This window comes from Dryas octopetala, chromosome 2 (assembly GCF_963921425.1).
Source record: "Dryas octopetala chromosome 2, drDryOcto1.1, whole genome shotgun sequence".
In the NCBI taxonomy this organism is placed as follows: Eukaryota; Viridiplantae; Streptophyta; class Magnoliopsida; order Rosales; family Rosaceae; genus Dryas; species Dryas octopetala.
In genome coordinates, this window is record NC_141367.1 from 11,502,137 (window position 1) to 11,514,280 (window position 12,144).

A 12,144-nucleotide genomic window follows, 5' to 3' on the forward strand; every position below is an offset into this window, starting at 1 on the left:
TTGTGAAGGATGGGTTGAAGGAGCTTTATAGCTCAATTGAGGGAATAAGGAATTGTGTGAAGTATATTCACTCATCCCCAGCTAGGTTAGACAAGTTTAGGGTATTTGCCATCTTAGAGTGCATGGACAAGATGGCAAATGTGCCTATGGATGTTTCTACAAGGTGGAATGCCACTTATAAGATGCTTGAGAGTGCATTCAAATATAGGATGGTGTTCAAAAGGATGGGGGAGGAATCGGCTCCTTTTGTGAGTTATTTTAATGAGTATGAAAAGGATGCATCAAGAAACCTAGTTAAGAGAGTGGGGCCCCCGAGAGATGAGGATTGGGACAAGGCAAAAGCCTATGTGCATTTTCTTAAAAGATTTTATCAAATAACATTGAAACTTAGTGCCACCAAGACTTGTACTTCACCCATAATTTGGGAACAAATGGTTGGGTTACAAAGTGAGATAATGAAAAAAGAGAGTGATGTAAGAGATCCTACATTGCAAAGGGTGGCTTCTTCGATGAAGGCCAAATTTGACAAGTATTGGGGGAGTTTTGAGATAATAAACAAGCTTGTATTTGTAGCCGAAGCACTAGACCCTAGACTTAAATTTGAAATGATTAAAATATCATTCTCCAATATTGGAGCCGATCCATCTAGGGTTGAAGAAGTTGTGGGTGAGGTTAAACAATGCTTGTTTTCTTTGTATGATGAGTATAAAGTGAGTGGAACCAATGAGAGTCAAGCTGCCCGAGATGTAGTGGGTCGGGTAAGGGTTGAGATGGCTGATGATGATGTAGAAGAAGATCTAGGAGCCGACATGTGGAGAGTCCTTATACAACAAAGGGTTGAGCAACGTACGACTTGTGGAAGTATCCAATGAAGTGGATAAATACTTGTTGGATCCTTTTGAAAGTGCGACATCGGCTGATTTCAACATCTTGAATTGGTAGAAAGTGAATGCAACAAGATATCCAATCCTTGCAAAGATTGCCAAGGATATCTTTGCAATTCCAAGTTCTACCGTTGCTAGTGAGAATGCTTTTAGCCTAGGAGGAAGGATTGTTGATCCTTTTAGAGCGTCATTGACTCCAAAAATGGTAGAGGCATTAGTGTGTACTAATGATTGGCTTAGAGCCGAAGAATTTAGCTTCTACAAGGAACCAATGGACGAAGAGGTTGAATTTTATAAGGATCTTGAAGAAATAGAAGCAAGTAAGATTTTGGTGTTTCAAATTTTAATACAAATTTCAATACAATTTAAATTATATTGATTGTTCTGTTCTGTGTTCTAAGTTTGTAATTTATTTTACATGCAGCCTCCACTTTGATTCAAGGAAGTGCAAGTGCAAGTCCCAGTGGACCCAGTGCAAGTGCCATGCCTATGCCTCCTCCTTCTACTACTACATGATTAAATCTGAGGTACTTGCTGGCTGCCTGGTTTGGTTATTATTTGTTTTAAAATTTCCATGTTCAATTTTACTGGCTGCCTGGTTTGGTTTTTATTTGTTTTAACATTTCTATGTTCAATTTGCTGGCTGCCTGGTTTGGTATTTTGATGATTTATGTTTGCAGGTTGTTACTAAGTTACTTGGTTTGGTTTTGAACTTCAATGTGCAGGCCAAGATGGGCTTGATTTCTGCTGCCTTCCATCTACCATTTCTCAGCTGCAGAGCTTGATTTCTGCCTGCTTACTTGATTTCTGTTTCATTTGTATAATTTAAGTTTTAAACTTAAGTTTGTAATTTGTAATTTGCAAGGTTGTAACTTAAGTTTCCTTTTCCCTTTCCCTTTCCCTTTCCCTTTCTTGGTCCAATAATTTAGTAATTTGTAAAACTTAAATTACTTAGTTCTTAGTTCCTCCTTCTAATTTGCTAATTGTTCATAGGTTAAGTGTATCAGTGTATGTGTGTGAGAAACTTGGATTTGTTAAGGTATTGTATATTTGTATGAAATTATGGATGACATATTGATATGTGAAGTAAAAATATAGAGTTGCCCAGAAAATCAAATTTTGAATCCATATTTTTACTTTTTGTTGAAAAGCATTTTAGGCTTCAAAATTTAGCCCAATTAAAATGTGTTCGGTATTACCAATATCGTCTGAAACCGTATGATACCGTACCGTACCAATAAGTACGTGCGGTTACCGCATTCTAGCGGTACGATATCGAAGCCGAAAAAAAGGATTCCGACCTCCTTCGATCGGCATGCGGTATTAAAGGTTTGGTACGGTTACCGTACCGAACCCACCCTTATAAAATACCATGTTTGCAAGGGCAAATATATCTTTATATCCCTAGACACTTGAAAATTCACCAAAAAATAGTTTGGGACTCGGAAAAATTCTTCGAAACTTCCTACAAACTTGTCTTAATTAGTACTATTTTTATATTAGGTCAAATTAAAACAAAAAGTTATTTTAATTTTATAGAAATTAGTTTAGGAATTTCAAATTTTTTAGAAAATACTAAACGTCAATTTGATAATTTGACTCCATATAAAAATAGTAGTAGTTAAAACGAGTCCATAAAAATTAATGAAACAGAATAGTCCATAAAAATCATTGATTTGATAATTCATTGATTTTATCAAAATTGGACAGAGGGACTATTTGCCATAAAAATTAAACAAAATTAGACGAAGGGACTATTTATGATAACAAGTCATTCCATAAAAATCAATGAAACATTTTTATTTTATACAATAGTCATTGCGAACATTTTTTTTATGGTCAGTGTTGTTTAGCAATTTTATTCCATAATGGTTAATGATGCTCGAAATTTCCAAGACTGTATAAGTAAGCAATTCCGCTTGAAATAGTGTCTACAAAATGACTAAATGAGTCCGGCCTATAGCCCATTGGGAGTTTCCTCCTCAAAGGGTCTCTGATGCTTAAGTTAGCCATTTGAGATTTATGATCGAGAAGTATGATGTATTATTATTAGGTTTCTTTCACATACCTCTATTATTTCTTCAGCCAAGTATTTATAATCTCCTCTTTAAGCGACTCACTAAATTATAATAACCATCCAACTCATTAACTGCTTAATCATTTATTTTGGATAATTGCAAACTAAATTGTAATTATCTGAACCGTCTTCTTCTAGTTTTAATCCATCATGAGCTCTAGCTCCATATATAATACAAGTACAATGTAAGGCCCAATCAATTCTGGGCCAAGCCTGTCTTAGTCAAATGGTCCAATTGGCTCATCAGTCACCCCATTCTTTCTATAATGTTCTAGTCTCAAAGAAGGAAGCTAAAACTCTACTTTTTTACTTACCAAGATTCACCTTTTCTAGAGAAAACAAAATCCTCAAAGCATAACCAAATAAATCCTCATCCCCAACATAGATTACTTTGAAGCAATCCTGACCGCAGTTCCCTTAAATTCTCCCTCACAACAAAACATCGAGGTGTTGGCCGTTTTTGAATGGGTTCTTCCTCACAGGTACCCATCGTGCATCGCCGATCACATTGCCAGTTATGCCAATGAAAAGGATGTCCAAGAGCTCGAACGCTATCACTGAAATTACGATATTACCTTCATTGCCCCTAGTCTTAAACATAAGTGTCTCCATTACTTTGAAGACGCCATATGTTTCCACTTACAACCTTTTGAGTTTGGTCTTAGGTTATCTTTGCATCGAACCATTAGGGAATTATTCAATTACTTTGATATCCATCCACCTCAACTAGTCCCAAATAGTTGGAGAACCTTCCTCCAAGTTATTCTTGTTAGAACCAACATAGGATTAGGGATAAGGCTGATAACAATGAACCAAACATTTCAGTAAGAGACGTCATGTATTGTTATACATTGGTGGAAACAGATGCAACTAGTGGAAGCTTTGCATAAGTAGTGAACTAATAAGTTTGTAAATGAATTCATGAGATGAAAAACTGACCCTTGCTTTGAAATACACAAAGTGAAGCCATTCAAATACAAGGGAATTCATTAAAACTTCTTAAGTTAAAACCGAGTTATAAGATTATACAATGAAACACATAATGAGTCATTCTATTCCTTCGTAGTTTATTCAAAGGATAAAAGAAATGAAAGGTAAAATAAGAAATGGATTATAAAACACTCATCCATAATGGGATCTTTTTCTTCACTTGAATAATGAGATATCGGAGGTGTTGGGATTTGTATACTTGGTAACCTATTTCTCCAGCTGTTTTTCCTCCCTTCTTTAGAATTCGAAAGTTCCACCATGCTAACCATGTTGGTTTCCTAGGGTTTCCTGCACTTATGAAATTATGTAGGGGTGAACATCACCAAAACAACTGATCCTATGCTTAACTAGTTCAAAACATTTGCATGCATTTCAAAGTAGTTTTCTCATAACTAGTCCAAAACATTGCATGCATTTCATGGTGGTCTCGTCGCCGTTGATTGCCAGACGACGGAAAGGTGACTGAAGATTCCTCAAAGTAGAGGAGAGAGAACAAAGAGAAACGAGAGAGAGGAGAGGGTGTAGATGTTGTGTTAGGGTTTGAGAGAAATGAATGAAATGTCTGAAGTTATGGCTTTATACCTAATAAAACCTAGGTTGCGAAATTACGATGTTACCACTCAAATTAAAAAACACAGTAACTAGCTTGTTAACCGTAACTCTGATTCGGGTACCGTTCGTGGCTACGCGCTTGTAGTCTCGTGCTCTACCCAAATAAATAAAAATTTCTTTAAAAACTAAAACTTTTATTTTGGTCAAAATAAGTCAACTTTAAAGTAATTTATTTAAAACATAAATGTTTCAAATAATAAATATTTTTGCAAACCTCCACTTCAATTTTATAAAGGAAACAAATAAGAATAATTTTTTTTTTCTCAAATAAAATTTAAATAGTTATTTTTGAAAATTTCGGGGTCGCACAACTTATATTGCCATTATATGTTTGTAAAATAGGTCATGCCACTTGAGGTTGCATTAACTGAATTGTATCAAGTGCCACTGTTTGAACCTAATTTTGAGGAATGGTACATGAGGTTAAAGAGAGTCCTTAACCTCAAGGAAATTGCTTACATCCTAGACTGATGCATCCTTATCCGCATGAATGGTACTTATCCTCAAGGAATGGTACATGAGGTTAAAGAGAGTCCTTAACCTCAAGAAGAAGATAGAGTTTATTATCATGGACAATACCTTGATAATAGAAAAGTCAAGGAAATCATGCTATCCTCCCTGGTCTTTGAGATCTCGGAAGGAGTAAGGCAGATCCTTGAATGCAGAGAAATTATCATTTGCCTGCATAAGCCTTGGGGTCCTCTCGAACCTGAGAGGCGAAGTGAGCTCTCTAAACTCCTCTACACATACGTACAATACAGATGCATGAAGGAGATTAAGTATATGAGCATGCACTGTCCTTCAGAGACACTACCATTGCACTCTCAATTGATCGAATTTGTGCGATTCAACGTTGAAAAGAATGAAGTGCTGCTCACTGAGCTATTTCTTTCTTTCTTGCCTTCTTATGAATCCTTCATTAAGGAGTCACTAGTGTTGATGAAAGCCTGTTGCTGGAATACATGGTCATTTATGTCATGAATAACATTTGTGTGGCATTGGGTGATGATTTTGACTTCAGATCTAAAAGAGTGGAGCCTGATGCAGGCTTGAGCATGATCCATTAAGGTGTGCCAGGAGGGTCAAGATGAAATCTTTAGGTACTTATCATTCACTAAAACTGTGAGACCCGGAAATTTTCAAATTTATTTTGTGATTTTTCCGTATTTTCAAAAAAGGTTTTATAGAATTTATTTGTTAGAAAATCTAATTTTTTTTCACCTTGAGCTTTAAATTGTTTGACCAATTTTGACTAGGGTTTTGACCCAAGTTAGAACTTTAAAAGGTAGTACTTTTACTCACGAACCCAACGGTGCAAGTCTCGTATTATTCTGAGTCCGAGAGATTATTTTATGAATTTCCTAAATTTTCTTAGTTTGTGGAGCTTGAAATTTTCGAAATTTTTATAAAGGGCAAATTGGTAATTTGACCTCATAGTTAATTAGTACTAGTCGATACGAGTCCGTAGTATTTTTCGGGGTATTTTTCTGAGTCCCGAGCTATTTTTAAATAATTTTTGAAGTTGGGGAATATAGGAAAAAGAAAATAAAATAGGAAATCACCAGATCGCGCCACGTGGCACGATCTGGGGCGTCCATCGCTGCATGGCAGCAAGATCTGATGGCTGCATGTGCAGCCAAGTGTCAAAGCCTTCGCCACGTGTCAATTTCTCATTGGTCAAAGTTATGACGGTTGACTTGAGTCAACCCAGTCAACTCGGATGAGTCAACCGAGTTGACTCACTCACTCTCCCTATAAATAGCAACGCACCCCCAGCTGATTTCCTCACAATTCAGCCGCACGCTTCCCAAGAGAGAGCTTCTCTCTCCTCTCTCCTCCTTTCTCTCTCTCTTCTTCAATCTTGTTTTGAGTTTATCTTGAGTTCTGAAGCTCCGATCGACGATCCGATTTCGCCTACGCGATCGTGGCGACGAGCTCTTCAATTCTAGTAGTGTGAAGGCTATGTTTTGGTGAAGTTTTAAAAAAAATCATTTCTGAGCTCCGTAGGTAATTTCTTGATCCCTGTCGAACTTCTGCTAAAATTTTGTTAAATTAATCTCTTGTTAATTAGGTTCTTTTAATCTTGTTACTTAGCAAGTCTAGTAGTACCGAGACTCTGCCCGTGGGAAGTCTTCAACAGGTATACCCTCAACCCAGCTTATTTAACCTGCTGTTATTTAAGTTGTGGTTATAGACGAAACGCTGTTTAACTGTTGTTATCAAATGAACTTAATAAATATTGAGGCCATATCAGTGGTAACCAAATAACGTGATGACTAAGGTCAGTCCATGAGCATACAGGCGTTGGGTACTGAGCCAGAGCTCCCTCAGTTTCCCCATGCACTGACCTGGTCACGTTGTAGGTTCATATCTGATCAACCTCCTCGACAATAAATTAAAATAGATATAGAAACCACACGGTCTGACATGACTGTTTGCCTCGGGGTGCAAGGTCATGTCGGATTAAGAATTCAGAGAAGCCTAGCAGTTACGCTAGTGCCAAACCTCTGAATTATACCTGGTCTTAACAGACAAGGTCATCGATTTACGTGAAGACCGTTTTTAACACCAGTTGTTGTCAAACTAGGAACTCCAGTTACCTAAAAGAGATCGTTGCGACGTGGCAAATTGTGATTTGTACTCGAAAACAGGCAAAAGCTTTGGACGCTAGGTAGGGGGACAACACACTCTGACTAGTGGATTTCCTGCATGTACTATATAATAAATACTGTGTGATAAAGATGCATGTTTTTGATTGGCATATCTGCTTGGTTTTATGATGATGAGAATGATGACTGTTATGCATATTCTCGTGAGATTGTTATTGTGTTTGACTTGAGAGTGAAAGGTCCCTTACGGTAGACCCTGGGTTTCGATCCCCAAAACCTCATGAGGGGTTGTACGGACGGACTGGTCGATTGTCCTTCTTGGGAGGCCAGTCTAGGCGGTACAACCATGAAATGGCCACTTTCGCTACCCTGTCCCGGTCAAATGACTGCAGGACTTTGTTATGTTTTTGTGAGAGGGTAGTTAGCCCTAACGGCTGGTCAACAGGTATGATTCTGAACTTGGGCCCGGAAAACTGTATTTTGAAAATTGTGTGAGCATGCTACTCGTCTTACAAAGCTTGACAACTGGTTTGTGTTGTGCATTCGATTTTAAATTATCTCAAACTATTTTTCAAACCTAGCAGGGAGTTCCCTGAGGGGGAGCAATGAACGTATGTGATGCTCACCCCTACATTGTTGTTTTTCTCCCTCTCAGGTGCTGCGCGTGTGGACTTTGACGGCCTCGATTAAGGGGGTGGTGGTGCGGTCTCGAGCTTGTCAAACTCCTGTGTTCCTGTTTAGTCAGTATATTTCCTTGGGCAGGTCCTTGGTGTCCTTTTACTATCTTTATATACCCTTGGTCATATCTTGTATATACACTGAGTCCTTGGGTTGTCTACTTTTGAATTATCGAGTCTATATAAACAGTTTCTTTGAAGTTACTCTAAACAATAGTAGCTCCGAGGGTTGGTTTAATTATAAATTAATTATTTCTGAATAAACTTTCCGCTGCAAACTCAAGCACTCTGATCCAACCCATTTTTACTAAACCAAAAGGCTTAACCTATTTTGTGGATATTTGGGATTATAACACCGGGGGATTGGTTGTTGTAGTCTCAGGTATTCTCAAGATAGGTGCCTCTGTTACGTACCTGGGTTTCGGGGCGTGACAAAAACCAAATCATTTGGATTTAGAAACAATTTGAATTCTTGTTTCAAAATTGTGTTGACCTATTGATTGTAAAATTATTTACAGGTCATGGGGAGGCGAGGATGATGGAGTAGTGAAGATAATGAAGACGAAAACACCTACGACGAACTGAGTATGTAGCCCAAGTTTTATGTTTGACGCTATGGAGTCCGGCATCAGTGAGCTAGTTTAGGGCCAACATTTTATACATTTCTCATATATGTATAATTAGAACTACTTAAGTGTTGGAAATATGCCCTTAAACCAATGATAATTGGTTAACCAAAAGAGTTTGGTTGAAGTGACTAGAGGGGTATTTTAATTAATGTGAATTTTACATTAATAGGGCATAAACATTATTCACTACACTGGAACTCTAAGATTATTGTGTAAGTGAATAAAGCCCTATGGAAATCTAAGAGTCAAACATGATGAGCTTGGAGACCATTGAGACTTATGCTATCGGATACTTAGATTACTAAACGTTCTTAGTTGATGAAAGGAATATTAACTGGACATTAACATTCCAATAAGTCAAGATTAACACATACGCTTGCTTACTCTAGGTTAGAGAGTATTATGCCACAGTGTAGTGACACTGGAGTCGGTATGTTGGTGCATACTTGGAGACACGTCCATTGAATTGACTGAACAAAGAATCCTACATAGAGCTTTACGCTATGTCGAATAGGAATTCTGTTGTTATGATAAATACTGATTAGTCCTTAGACCTGAGATACCACCAATGTCTTGTGTGTGTGTTCAGTGTACTTTGATTTCACAAAATGAACCAAGACAATCAAGCATGAGTTACATGTGTACGTTGGGTGCATTGACACACATATGGAGGCATGTGAGTGTGCAACATGGAATCTCTCACCTTCCATAAACAAGGAGATGTCCCAGGATTGGAAGACTTGCAAAGTTTTTGGTCAGAGCATCTGATTCACATTTCTTATTATATCCTGTAATGAGTTTTGACATGTGATAGCACAAAAATTTAAAATAATCCTAAAAATTCACCAAACCTTGGAGAAAGCACAAAAATTTATTCCACCCAAACCTAACTTTGTGGAATTCACAGGGACATGCACTATATCATATGGCCCTAGCTAAATATATCCAATTGAGAAACTCTATCACTCAATATAAGAAAATGTATCTTTTTGTGCAAGTATATATATTTTAGATATTGCAATTAAAGTGACTTATTATGTTCAAGGAGTTAAATTTCAAAATTTTCGGCGAAATTTCGCTGAAAATTTTGATTTTTTGGGGTACCAAAATTTTATCACACTTCCATAAATATTTCGTGAGAATTTCGCTGAAATGTTCGAAATTTCGAACACTCTTCAAGGCCATTTTTTTAAAAATTTGAGAGAAATTTCGTCAAAATTTAGCAAAATTTTCCTACAATCCACAACTTATTACTTACTCAGTACCCAGAAAGGTAGAAATTCGATTTGTACGCAGAACTCATCGATTCTCTTTCTTTCTCCTTTGTCTTCTTCTTGCTGGACTTCTTTCTTCTTTCTCTCTCTCTTCTCTCTTCTCAGTTATCACCGATTCTCTATTCTCTCTCTTTTCTCACCGATGATCTCATTGGTGATTCTCTCTTTCTTCTCAGTTCTCACCAATTCCGGCACATCTCGGTGGCCCAGCCCACCGGCGTAACCCCCAGTCGCCTGCTGTCCTACCCCAGCCACCTCAAAGCTTGCCTACTCCCCTGCGCATAGATCAGCTTTGGAACACTGGTACAGTTGCTAACTTAGTAACTTCACTAACCTGCTAATTGTAAATTTGTAATTGCTATAGCCTATAAGGCTATAAGTCTATAACTATAAATCTATAATCTAAATATCTAATCCTCTTTTCCCGTGAGCTCAACTTTAATTCAATAACTATTGGGAGGTTGGCTGACTTGGCTCTCTGTATATGAGACTTATGACTTTATGAGTATATCAAATTTATGGGTCTTCTAGAGTTCTAGCTATAAATAATTAATTATTGACATTGTATAATTATATAATTTATTATTTATATGATTTTGATTTTAGTTGTATGATTTTTTTTTTCGGTGCTCTTAGGTTGATTTTGATTTTGTATAATTTGTATTTTGATTTTGGTTGATTTTGATTTTGGTTGATTTTGAATTTTGAATTTTGATTTTGGTTGATATTGGGAATTGGAATTGGTATAATTTGTTAATAATTAATATGGAATTTTAGAATTTGTATGATTTGTTAATAATATATTAATATGTATGAAATTAGTAATTTAGAATTGATGAAATTAATATGAAATTTGTATGATTTGTTAATAATTTGTATGAATTGGTGATATACATATACTTATATGATATGAAATTAGTAATATGAAATTGCCAATTGGTAATATTAATATCAATATGATATGAAATTAGTAATATACTAATATGATATTAATTCTTTGGTGATATACTGATATGATATTAATATGAAATTTGTTAATTGTTATTGTGTATCTATCAGTGTATGTCTTTTTGTTATTAGGAATTTATGATTCAATGGCCAGCGGAGGGAGATCACGTGATCCAGCTTGGGATCATGCCGATCCACTACCAGGTAGTAAACAATGTTCAATATGCAAATATTGTGGCCTTGTTATGAAGGGTGCTGGAGTGACACGACTGAAATACGACCTTAGTGGTTTGGTCCTGGAAACAATGTGCAACGATGTAATAGTGTCCCACCAGAAGTGAAACAATTTATCATTGCAGGGATGCAACACAAACAATACCAAAAGAGAAAAAAAATTACAACGAATCGAAGAGCTCAAGGAAGAGCTTCGAGAACAATGTCAGATTGAGCTGAGTGACGATGATGATGATGAGAATGAGGATGAGGATGAGAATGATGAAGATCATAATGATGATATGAGGCCTTAAGAGCGAAGAGAATTTCGAGCTGCACTTCGAGCCTCTAGAGCAGCAGAATGGGAGAAGGAACACTTACATAAAGTCCCAAATAGGGGACAAGGTTCTGGGTCTAGTAGTGGTGCACAGATGCGAAGATGATCAAGTATGAGCGAACCACAACCAACACCTCAAGTACCACCAAGCTTGTACAAGGCAGCTCAAGCACACCAAAAGAGTTTAAAAAATCTCTTTTCTGGAGGGTCAATCAAAGATGAGATGCAATGCTTGATCAACAAGTTCTTCATATTTGAAAATGTTCCTCTTTCAACAACAACATCTCATTATTTCAAAAATTTGGTAATAGGAGTAGAAGTGAAACCTCCAACATCCTATCAAATACGCACCAGATTTTTTGACCATGAGTTTAAAGAAATGCAAGAGCATGTTAACAAATTGAAGACCGATTGGGCAACTTATGGTTGCACAATCATGTGCGATGGTTGGACAAGTCCAACTAAATTCTCTATCATAAACTTCATAGCCTACTCAAAAGGGAAGTCGGTATTCCTTAAGTCCGTTGACTCTTCAGATCGTGTAAAGGATCATAAATATATATGGGCTACTGAAAGATGTAATCACGGAGGTTGGAGAGGAGAATGTTGTTCAAGTTGTGACTGACAATGGTTTCGCATTTGTCAAAGTAGGTAAGAAGTTAATGAACAAATACAATGTGTACTAGACGTCGTCTGCAGCACATTGCATTGATCTAATGTTTGAAGAGATGGAGAAGAAAGAGTAGATTGCTAATGTGATTAAAAAGGCCAGAATGATCAAGAATTATATTTACAACCATAACTGGTTGTTGGCAAAGATGTGAGAGATCACGAAGGAAGATATTGTACGTCCTGGTGCTACCTGATTTGCTACAAACTATATTGCATTGGATA

The 12,144-nt window shown here is 36.9% G+C and overlaps 1 long non-coding RNA gene across 1 annotated transcript; it reads left to right on the forward strand.

Annotated features, from left to right (window-relative positions):
* Window positions 1–6,366: 6,366 nt before the first annotated feature.
* On the forward strand, window positions 6,367–8,272 carry LOC147293096 (uncharacterized). The gene is made up of 3 exons (XR_015120782.1): window positions 6,367–6,570; window positions 6,658–6,703; window positions 7,151–8,272. It is a non-coding gene; the product is annotated as an uncharacterized LOC147293096 (long non-coding RNA).
* The last annotated feature ends 3,872 nt before the right edge of the window (window positions 8,273–12,144 follow it).